The sequence below is a fragment of the Octopus bimaculoides genome, chromosome 1, assembly GCF_046866305.1.
Source record: "Octopus bimaculoides isolate indiv1 chromosome 1, ASM4686630v1, whole genome shotgun sequence".
NCBI classification, from domain to species: domain Eukaryota; kingdom Metazoa; phylum Mollusca; class Cephalopoda; order Octopoda; family Octopodidae; genus Octopus; species Octopus bimaculoides.
In genome coordinates, this window is record NC_142928.1 from 5,720,567 (window position 1) to 5,733,066 (window position 12,500).

Below are 12,500 nucleotides of genomic sequence, written 5' to 3' on the forward strand. Positions count from 1 at the left end.
CAGAACATAAAGACAGACAAAATACTGCTAAGCATTTCGCCCGGCGTGCTAACGTTTCTTATTTCTTTATTGCCCACAAGGGGCTAAACATAGAGGGGACAAACAAGGACAGATAAAGGGATTAAGTCGATTACATCGACCCCAGTGCGTAACTGGTACTTAATTTATCGACCCCGAAAGGATGAAAGGCAAAATCGACCTCGGCGGAATTTGAACTCAGAACATAAAGACAGACGAAATACTGCTAAGCATTTCGCCCGGTGTGCTAACGTTTCTGCCAGCTCGCCGCCCTTGCAAGCTTCTTATAATGTGGGTTGACAGTGCTAAGCAAATACAAACATGTTACCAGTTCAACTATGCTTGAGGCATTTGTGAACCCATAACGAAGTAATTCACTTTGTTTTGTCATGGAGAATACAGTAGACTTCGGATATAATGGACACGGATATAACGGACAATCTCTTATAGCGGACAAAATTATCCGGTCTGGATTTTCGTAATGGAAAATCGTTTCCTAGTGGAAAACGTTATTTCTGTTTTCGGTTATAACAGACTATCAGATATAACGGACACATTTTCCCGGTCTCGAGGTGTCCATTATATCCGAATTCAACTGCATTTGTCGCTGTAGACAAATACATGTAGATATAGGTGTAGGAGTGGCTGTGTGGTAAGTAGCTTGCTTACCAACCACATGGTTCCGGGTTCAGTCCCACTGCGTGGCACCTTGGGCCCGTGCCTTCTACTATAGCCTCGGGCCGACCAAAGCCTTGTGAGTAGATTTGGTAGACGGAAACTGAAAGAAGCCTGTCGTATATATATATATGTATGTATGTGTGTGTATATGTTTGTGTGTCTGTGTTTGACCCCCCAAACATCGCTTGACAACCGATGCTCGTGTGTTTACGTCCCCGTAACTTAGCGGTTCGGCAATTGAGAACGATAGAATAAGTACTAGGCTTACAAAGAATAAATCCTGGGGTCGATTTGCTCGACTAAAGGCGGTGCTCCAGCATGGCCGCAGTCAAAGGACTGAAACAAGTAAAAGAGTAAAAAGAGTATACCAAGTCAGTTCACAGCGCTCCTTAACTAGACTGTTTTTAATTACGGTGAGTCGTAATCATTGAACAATGACGGGAATATCACAAGAGGGGGCCTGTCACTTGAGTCAGTTCGCAGTGCCTCCCTTACGCGTGTCTGTGGTTGATGAAGAGATGACCCCTTCTGAAATGCATGCGTTTTAGTCTGGTTAGGGAAAGCTGTGAGCTGACTCGGTGTATTTAAACCCGTTTGTCTACAGCAAGAGATGTCCTCCATGACAAAATACAGTGTTCGAATCTGCCTCAAGTGTATTTGAACTGGTAACAAGTTTGTCCTTCTTGTAATGCCCCTCTGGCTAAATCCAGGAGGTTTGCCTTTCCAGACTGTAGCTCGGTTATCTTTCATGGTGATATTCGTTTTATGATGAGTCAGATCGAACAACAGTAAACATCGCTTCATACTATTCGTTCGAAATCCTCTCAGCTGACTTTGGATAATGCGCTGCCTTCCAATCAGCATCCTCGCATTTTAATACGGTCATTCCAGACGTTATTCCAGAATGAACATGCTCTGAGCCGACTCAATGATATATGCTCATGAGGAACCGTTAACCTGATGAGGTTTACTCTCTTCTTGTCCACATTCACCAACTGACTTTATCTGCCTTTCAGGACTGTTTTTTTTTTCTTTTTCCTTTTACCTTTTCCTTTTTCCAGTCATTTGGTCGCGATCATGCTGGGGCACTGCCTCGAAGGGTTTTAGACAATGAATCGACCTCAGGACTTATTGTTTATTTAAAGACTGATATTTATTCTATTGGAAACTACACTCTCGGAGTGGTTGGCTTTAGGAAGGGCATCCAGTTGTAGAAATATTGCCAGATCAGATTGGAGCCTGGTGTAGCCTCCTGGCTCACCAGTCCTCAGTCAAATCGTCCAACCCATGTCAGCATGGAAAGTAGACGTTAAACGATGATGATGATGATGATAATGATGATGGTCCCCTTCTGGCTAACCCTGAAGTTACGAGGAATGTAAACAAAACAACACCAGTCGTGAAGCAGTGGTGAGGGACAAACACACATACATACGTATGTACGTACATTCATACATACATGCATACATACATACACACATACATACATACACACATACATACATACATACATAAACACATACATACACACATACATACATAAACATACATACATAAACATACATGCATACATACACACATACATACATAAACACATACATACACACATACATGCATACACACACATATATACATAAACACATACACATACACACATACATACACACATACATACATACATGCATACATACATACATACATACATACATACATACGTACGTACGTACATACACATGTATGTACGTACGTATGTATGTATGTTTGTCCCTCACCACTGCTTGACGACCGGTGTTGTTTTGTTTACGGTGCTTTACTTTACTGGAAAGTAATACATTTGTATTGTAATACTTTATTTTTCATTGAAATATATATATACACAGACGCGTGATGCGTATCAATATGTGTGTGTTTCCTATTTCCCTTTTATAAGGGAGTATTTAATCGATTGATCGATTATATATAGGTTATTGATTCTGAATGTAACACACACACACACAAGCACACACACACACACAAGCACACACACACACACAAGCACACACACACACACACAAGCACACACACACACACACACAAGCACACACACACACACAAGCACACACACACACACAAGCACACACACATATATATGAGAGGCTTCTTTCAGTTTCCGCCAACCAGATCCACTGACAAGGCTTTGGTCGGCCGAGGCTGTAGTAGAAGACACTTGCCCAAGCTGCTACGCAGTGGGACTGAACCTGGAACCGTGTAGTTGGGAAGCAAGCTACTTAGCCCACAACTTCATTTGTGTTGTTAAGGTTCCCATTTTGTTTACCAATTTCTGCTCACATGGAATTCAAGAATAACAGAATGAACAATCGCTTCATCGCACGAAAGAGCAGGAGTTGGCTTTCTGTAAATACCAACACATCCATACACACACGCGCACGCGCGCTCAAACATGCACATACACACACGCGCACGCTCACGCATGTACACACGCACACACGCAGACATAAACGTAGCTTGTCACACGCCCACATATACACATAAACACACAAATATACACACACAAGCTCGCACATACACATACAAATAGACACACGCATAAACACACATTACCCCCCCCCCATACACACGCACACACACAACACACACAAATAGACACACGCGCACACATGCGCACTTACGCACACGCGCACATACGCGCGCATGCTCACGCACATACACACACACACACACACACACACATACACATGCACACACGCGCGCGCCCGCACACACATGTACGCACAAACAACTGCATACACACACGCACACGCGCGCACAAACAGAACGCAGTCTTAACAACAAACACAATCTCATTTACACTTACACAGTCGCATACACGCACATACATACACGAACACAGACACACGCACAAAAACGAGCGCGCAATCGTGGTGATGCGCGCACACACACACATACGCATACACAAAGATGCACACACGCACGCGCACACACACACACAAACATGCACGTGCTTACTCATGCGCGCGTACGCACGTGCACACGCGCATGCACACACGCAGACATAAACGTAGCTTGTCACACGCCCACATATACACATAAACACACAAATATACACACACAAGCTCGCACATACACACACAAATAGACACACGCATAAATGCACATTAACATATGCCCATACACACAAAAAATGCATATAAACACACACCCATACACACACACAAACACACACTCCCTCACGCACACACGCAAAAGTGCTTCCTCTGTTTTCCAATGCTCGCTGCTGGTGTCCGTGTGTCGCGTATACTTGTAAGTTTATCACAAATGTTTTTTCGTTCATCAACAGCAAAGTGCGATGAATGCGATAGAGTTTGGTGCTTTGTCTTGGAATATAGCACCATCATTCGCCAGAAAAAGCAAACACACGACCAAAATAAGCGAATTCTTTCCTTCACATGAACACTAACAAATTTCGGCGACATTTTGGCCACGACGAGAAGTGCCGCCGTTTGAAACACAAATCTGGTCAGTTTATACATAAACAACAGACGTCTGCGTGTGTACGTGTGTGTGCGTGCGTGTGTGTGTGTGTGTGTGTGCGTGTGCGTGCGCGTGCGTGATACACCAGATTCGCCAACAACTAGGGTAAAAGCACATCCAAGAGCGGTGATATGAAATCCCGCCACCCTGAAGAATACATCCGAAAAAAGAATGATATGTAAAAATACAAACTCATGTTTGTGCTCCAGCCTGACTGTAGCCATATAGCTGAAACGAATAAAAGAATATATATATGTATATTGATTAACTTTTACATGGGAAAGGTTAATGGTGACTTCAAAGTTTCGGTTTCTTAGTCTTTACCATACTGTCTGACGAAGGGTTACAATGATACCAAGCCGAAACTTCAAAGTTACTGTCAACCTTTTCTTTTAAAAGTTTAATAAACATGTACGCTACTAAAAAGTATTTAATAAGCCTTCAGTTTAATGTTAGATTGTTTTTTTTATATAACTTAGCTTCAACGACCATCTCTCTCTCTCTCTCTCTCTCTCTCTCTCTCTCTATGTATATATATACACACACACACACACACACACACACACATATATATATATATATATATATATATACACACATACATACACACACATACACGCATCTAAATATATGTGTATGTATGTATGTATATGTATAACACGTATGCGTGTGCACGTAAATGTGTTACGCGCATCGCTCGTATGAAACGTGCAAACACGCGCATGTCGCTCTGATATGCAGCAGCAGTAAGAGACTATTCTGTTTAGAATGCATATGTATTCGCGTAGGGAACGGTAGGGGTCTGGAGAGGGTGAAGAGAAAGCAGAACATGATGCTGGAGGTAGTGGGGGTTCAAAAAAGGGATTTGTTAATAGTGTGACAGGAATTTAACCTCTTTTTCGTCCAATCGTCATTCGGTAGCACCTTGCAAGAACAGCCAATCAACAAGTTTGCATCATTCTGACAAGGCGGCAGAGAGGAGAAAAGTCGACAACGCGTAAATACTGGCTGAGTTCAGCCATTCATTTTAATTCAAGGCTAATATGGACGGCTTTTCTGAATGAGTAAATGTATCGTCTGCTGCAAAAAAGATGGCGGTGGAGATCGAATGAAAAGCGAAACGAGTGAAGAAGTTTGCTTTGCATATCGATAAGAAGAAAAAGGAGAGAGGGAGAGGGAAAAAAGTGTAAGAAAGATTCGAGATTAGTAGAGACTTAAGGTAAGGAAAGGAAGTAAACGAGGATAAAGGCGGAAGAACGACAGAACGAATTTAAGAGGGGAAAAGGGAAACGAAGAAGAAGAAGAAGAAGAAGAAGAAGAAGAAGAAGAAGAAGAAGAAGAAGAAGAAGAAGAAGAAGAAGAAGAAGGAAGTAGTAGTAGTTGTTATTGTTGTTGTTTTTATAGGGGTTTATTGTGCAATAGTATGTTTCTGTAGTAGAAGGCAGGTAGGGTGTATCGTCTGTGGTGTTTCTAGGTCGTCAAAGTATTGGAAGATTGAGAAAAGTTGGGTGACAGAGTTGAAGGAAGGCGAAGATGGCGGAGTGGAGATCATTGAAAGCGGTGGGGTGTTGGTGGGTGGGATGAGGTGAGTGGAGAGAGAGCAAAAGATGGAAAGATGATGGAATGGAGAGAATAAGAAGAGTAAAAAGAGATTGGGGTGGAGAGGAGAGCAAGAAGGGGAAAGATGGCAGGGAAGGAGAGCAGGAAGAGGGAGTGGTTGCTGGGTGGAGAGCAAGGAGAGGAAAAGTAGTTTGAAAGCAAAAAGAAAGGAAAAGAAGAAATGAATCATAAATAATAATAATAATAATAATAATAATAATAACAACAGCAATAAGAAAAAATGCCAAATGAAGGCAAATTCTTCACATTTTCTCGCGGAGTCTATAATTTATCTGTAAATTACGAGCGTGTTGAAATGGCAAAGGATATCAGTGAGTTGCTACATGTTTAATAAGTTTACTACATGTCATAGAAGACGTGGTATTGCATTTCCCTAAGGATATCGTGTTTGATATATTTACTACATGTTCAATATGTTTGCTGCATGTTTAATAAATTCGCTACATGTTTAATAAGTTGACTTTACGTTTAATATAGTTAATACGTCTTTTTTATCTTATATTTTTACTAATTTCAGTCATTGGACTGCAGCCACGCTGGAGGACCGCCTTGAAAGAGTTAATGCAATAGATCGACCATGGTACTATTCTATTGCGCTCTTTTGCCGAGTTGCTAAGCTTCGGGAACGTAAACAAACCAACATCGGGTGTGAAGCGGTGGGGGACAAAAACAAATAGAGACACACCTCACTCATATACAATGGGATTCTACACAGTTTCTGTCTACTAAATTTACTCACTAAGCACTAGGTGGCCCGGGGCTATAGTAGAAGACACGCAAGTGGCACAATGGGATTGAACTCAAAACCACGTAATTGGAAAGCCTGCGTATATATCTATATGTTTACTATATGTTTACTACATGTTATAGGTATTAATTCTTGACAAAGGCTATCAGCAGTTTCCTACATGTTATAGAAGACATGTAGCATTACACTTGACAAACAAGCAGATTGATTTTACTGATTGATTCGTAATAAACTTATAAACTTTTTTTTTTGAACATCAGCATCGTCCTTAAGAAAGAACATTTCTCAGGGTTTCTTGTTCCCAGAAATAATTCTGAAACGGTGTACGGGAAATGTTCCTTGTTAGCGGGGGTTCGAGTCCCAATCCCTGGATATGCGATCAGGCATCACGAGCAAACCACAACAGTTTCCCGTGATCAGTTTATTAAGCAATCAGCATCAAGCCATTGCATGAGTCAATCTTCTTGTGCTCTATAAAAGGTAACTTTTGGCGGTTTTGTAAAATGTTGAGGAAGCCACCGAGTGAGATGTGTCTCCATTCTTATTTCTTTTTACTGCCCATAAGGAGCTACACACAGAGGGGACAAACAAGGACAGACAAACGGATTAAGTCGATTATATCAACCAGTGCGTAACTGGCACTTACTTAATCGACCCCGAAAGGATGAAAGGCAAAGTCGACCTCGGTGGAATTCGAACTCAGAACGTAGCGGCAGACGAAATGCCGCTTAGCATTTCGCCCGGCGTGCTACCGTTTCCGCCAGCTCACCGTCTCCATTCTTGCCACACACCAGACAGGCCACTCAGACGGCTCAGACTGATGACCAAGAACCTCCGTCGCCACGAATATAGCACAATTGTTTCCAGTTATGTTGGGCAAGTCACATGTCGCTGGATCAGTAAGCTTGCCGTAAACTCCAAGCACTCTGTCTCTCCCAGTATGTAATAGTTGTTGCTATCTGTAAAGGGCCAACACAGCTTGTCTTTATGTGTGGTAATAAAATCTTCTGTTAAATGTCCGTTGGTGTTGTTCACTTCTTCACGTAGCCCCAAAAATATATTTTCAACTCAACCAGTGACCAGCCAACAATCATCCAAGCGACAACTTTAATCACTGCGCCTGCGCCTTTACACCTCCTACCTAGGTGTGTGGGTAGATTACCCACACACCTACCTACCTATCTATCTACCCACATACCTACCTACCTACCTACCTACCTACATACATACCTACCTACCTACCTACCTACCTATCTATCTATCTATCTATCTTTCCCTCTGTCTTTCCATCCCCACCCCCACCAAGTGTAACTCTCCCCTCCCCGAGTGGATCCTCCCCCACTACAATTATAACAGTCAAACTTCCTCTTCTGCACTTCCACGACCATAACAGGACAAAACTCCCGTCTGACCCTCTGGTCTTGAGAGGGCATAAGGACTTTTTAAAAAAAAGTCTGTGCTGACCCCTCCACATCCCATTTACCATTTAGCTTCACTTCCACTCTACCCCCACCTCATATTGCTCTACAAAGATCTCCAGAAGCCTGGCGTGACATTCCCAGCCAACACCCCTATCCGTTACGCTTCCATTCAACCGTTTATGTTTACCAATATTAAATGGCTTTGTTAATTATTATTAAAACGTTTCCCAATGTTTACCACCAACAACACTGCCGTCTTTTTAAGAGACTCCGTTAACGTATGACGAACAGCAGCAAAGCTGAGGACTGGTTGCTTCTGCTGCTGCTGCTGCTGTTTTCGTTTCCCCGCGTTCGCTGCTGCTGCTGCTATTGATGCTGCGGCTGTTGTTGTTGTTGGGATGTTGTTGTTGTTGCTGCTGCAGCTGTTGTTGTTGCTATTACTGCTGGTATTGTTGTTGTTGCTGTTGTTGCCGTTGCTGTCGTCGTCGCCGTCTTCTTCGTCCTCTTCCTTGTCCCCGTTCACTCCCGCTCCCCTTTGACTCACCCATCAACTTCTCATCTGACATTTCACTCACTTCACAATCGATTCACCAGTTTTTGGCCGCCATTCTTGTCGTCAGGCTTTTGACATTGCTGCTGCTGTTGCCGCCGCTGCTGCTACTGTTGTTGTTGTTGTTGTTGTTGTTGTTGTTGTTGGTGGTGGTGGTGGTGGTGGTGCTACTGCTGCTTTTGTTGTGGTTATAGTCTTTTAGACCCAGCTAAGGAACCCAGATGGAGTAGAAAGGGATCACCAGAGCAATAGGTCTGATTTTCATTCGTGTTGTACCTACAACCATAATGCGCAATGTGTCCTTCTATTTTTAAGACGGCAAGTAATGATTTGAGGCTGATTTGGCTGCTATGGATGACAGCAACGACTGGTACCACTGACATCATCTTTTCAAAGGATTGCTAGCTGAGTCGGCGGAGCGTCGGATAAGATGTCTCGTCGTATTTAGTTCCGTCCAGCTGTTATTGCTGAGCTTACAGGGAAAGTGGATGGACCCGAGAATGTCACTAGATACTGGACAGCGTGATATGAAACGGTGTACCAGTTATATATTGGGGGAGAGGGACGGGTTGTAATCGATACAAGTATCGATGTGAGATATAAATGGAATCATGGAGGATTGGACTGTTCTTACCTTTTAGAATGTGTGCCGCTTTGTCTTTTGTTGGAATTAACTCCACCACCACCACCACCACTACTACTACTACTACTACTACTACTACTACTACTACTACTACTGCTGCTGCTGCTGCTACTACTGCTACTGCTGCTGCTGCAAATTATTCTTTCCGTTTGATTTTTTTCCCATCTTCGGAATTTTTGTCGTAATTTTCTTTGTTGTTGTTGCTGTTGTTTTTCTTCTTATAATTGTTATTCTTTTTATAATTATTGTTGTTGTTATTACTATTGATACTGTTGTTGTTGTTGTTACCATTTATTTCTAATTTCTCTTTTGTCTCGTAATATTCCTTCTGTTTCTTTTTTTTAATATTTTTTTTACCTTTTTGTTTTCTCTCTCGTTTTATATTCCACACATTCCTTTCTTACACCCCACCATCACTACCACTACCACCACCACCACTACCCCCACCCCCACCACCACCACCACCACCGCCATCGCCGCCACCACCACCACCACCAGCATACATCTCTGTCTCTCCATCACCATCTCTCCCCTGCCTCTACTTACTATTCTCCTCTTCCTGCTCCGCCGCCACCACCACCACCACTCAGCTCTCCTCCTCCTCCTCCTCCTCTGTCTCTACCTCTTACCATTCTGCTTCCCCCACTCCTTACTCCACCCTACCCCACTCCTTTATATTACAACAGTTCCAACCATATTTCTTGCTTACTTTTGTCTTCCAGGCACCGATTTCCTTCTGATCTTTTTCTTTCTTCTTTATTTCTTGTCGTTTTCATTCTCCAAGACAAAATCATCGGAATTTACCCAATTCTACATTCTCTTCCTCTCTTTCAATAATTCCTTAACTCACTCTTCCTCTCTCTCTCTTTCTCTCTCTTTCTCTCTTTCAAGCAAACTCTTCAACTCCACTATTCATCACTTCACATCTATCTCTCTCTCTCTCTCTCTCTCTCTCTATCTATCTATCTATCTATCTATCTATCTATCTATCTATCTATATATCTATCTATCTATCTGTCTGTCTATCTGTCTGTCTGTCTATCTATCTATCTGTCTGTCTGCCTGTCTGTCTGTCTGTCTATCTATCTATCTGTCTGTCTGTCTGTCTGTCTATCTATCTATCTATCTATCTATCTATCTATCTATCTATCTATCTATCTGTCTGTCTGTCTGTCTGTCTATCTATCTATCTATCTATCTATCTGTCTGTCTGTCTGTCTATCTATCTATCTATCTATCTGTCTGTCTGTCTGTCTGTCTGTCTGTCTGTCTATCTATCTGTCTGTCTGTTTGTCTGTCTATCTGTCTGTCTGTCTGTCTATCTGCCTGTCTGCCTGTCTGTCTGTCTGCTTGTCTGTCATCTATCTATCTGTCTGCCTGTTTGTCTATCTGTCTGTCTGTCTATCTATCTATCTATCTATCTATCTATCTGTCGGTTTATCAACCGAGTCTATCGTCAATATCGTCACGCCTCCTTCCTTTAAACGGGAAGGAAGAGCTGTATTTATCGTACTTGTGGCTATGGCCAAAGAATGCATCTGGTGGACGCGTCTGAAAGGATTAGAGACAAATACTTTCCTCTCTGGTCAATCTCTCATCAACTTTTTCAAGTATCACTTGAAAAGGAAGGTGAGAGTAGAGAGGCAAGTGTTGTCTAGCAAATGTTTCGAAAAAAGATGGATACATGTAGCAAGAATGGCACGTATAAATGACGAAGCCACCTTGACCATGATTCTATAAAACGTTTTAAAATTTTGTAAACAGAGAGTTACTCACGTTTCTTGCTTAAATAAAAGAAATTTTATTTAACAAACTGTGACGCTAAAGACCGAGGTTACCGTGGTCTTTTCGTAGGTTTTTCTTTCCACGGATAACCTCCCCATTTATTGGGAATTTTTTGTATTATTTCGTATTTTTTGTAAATACCCCAAACGTTTTGCGATGTTTTTTTTCATCGTTGTCCCCACTTTTGTTTTTTTTCTGCTTTGTTTTCGACCCCCTCGAAAAGAAAAACTCTACATTTGTATTTTGTCCCCTCTGTGTTGAGCCCTGTGTGGCTAATAAAGAAATCTATCTATCTATCTATCTATCTACACAGAGAGAACAACTGCTATCGCGTGTTGGACGAGTCGGTCTATCAGCCGAGTCTATCGTGAATATTGTCGCGCCTCCTTCCTTTAAACGGGAAGGAAGAGCTATTTTCATCGTACTTGTGGCTATGGCGAAAGAATGTGTATGGTGGACGCGTCTGAAAGGTCTAGAGACAAAGACTTTCCTCTCTGGGCAATCTCTCATCAACTTCTTCAAGTATCACCTGAAGAGGAAGGTGAGAGTAGAAAGGGAAGTCTTGTCTAGTGAATGCTTCAAAAAAAGATCGGTGAATGTAGCAAGGATGGCACGTGTGAACGACGGAGCCATCTTGAGCATAACCCTATGAACTAAAAAAAAAAAGAAAGAAAACAAAAAGGCAAAAGAGAGTCACTTACTGTTATAGTTTCTTCAATGAGAATATTGACCAAGGTTACCGTGGTCTTTTCCGTAGGCTTTTCTTTCCACGGCCAAACCTAAACTGTCCTCCCCTCCTTTTACACGAGAACATTACTGTGTGATACACGATCCCTATTGATCGCCCCTTTTTTTTTCCGATCCCTTTTGATCGAACTCCCCCCTTTTCCTTCCTACGATCCCTTTTGATCGACCCCCCCCTTTTTCCCCTTCCCCTCCCAAAAAGAAAAGCTCTACATTGTATTTGTCCCATCTTCGTTGAGCCCTGTGTGGCTAATAAAAGAAATGTATCTACACATAGAGAAAAAACCCTTCTTCAGCTGTCGGCTGTCTACCTACTCCTCATTTCGAGTATTGAATGACAACATGAGTCTTCAAAGACAGTTGCTCCTATTAAATTCTAAACTAAAATTTAGGATTTATGGAGGGTCAAAGTTGGGAACAAAAAAATGACAGTGGAGACATACAAGGAAACCGAACGAAAACAAACATGGAGTGTCGTAAGACCAGAACGAGAGGAAAATAGTGATATATATATATATATGTGTGTGTGTGTGTGTGTGTGTGTGTGTGTACAATGTAATGTTTCGTGAATTTGTGTATTTATAATACAATTCACGTCTGACGAAGTGTTTTTAATAATTTGTTCTCTTGTGTAATCTATTAATAAAGTATAAATAGTCATTCTACCGGAAACGTTTGTAACGCAATTGAAAAGTCGACATCATTTGTATTTATTTATTACTATTATTATTTATATATGTATGTGCTTGTTTGTTTATATAT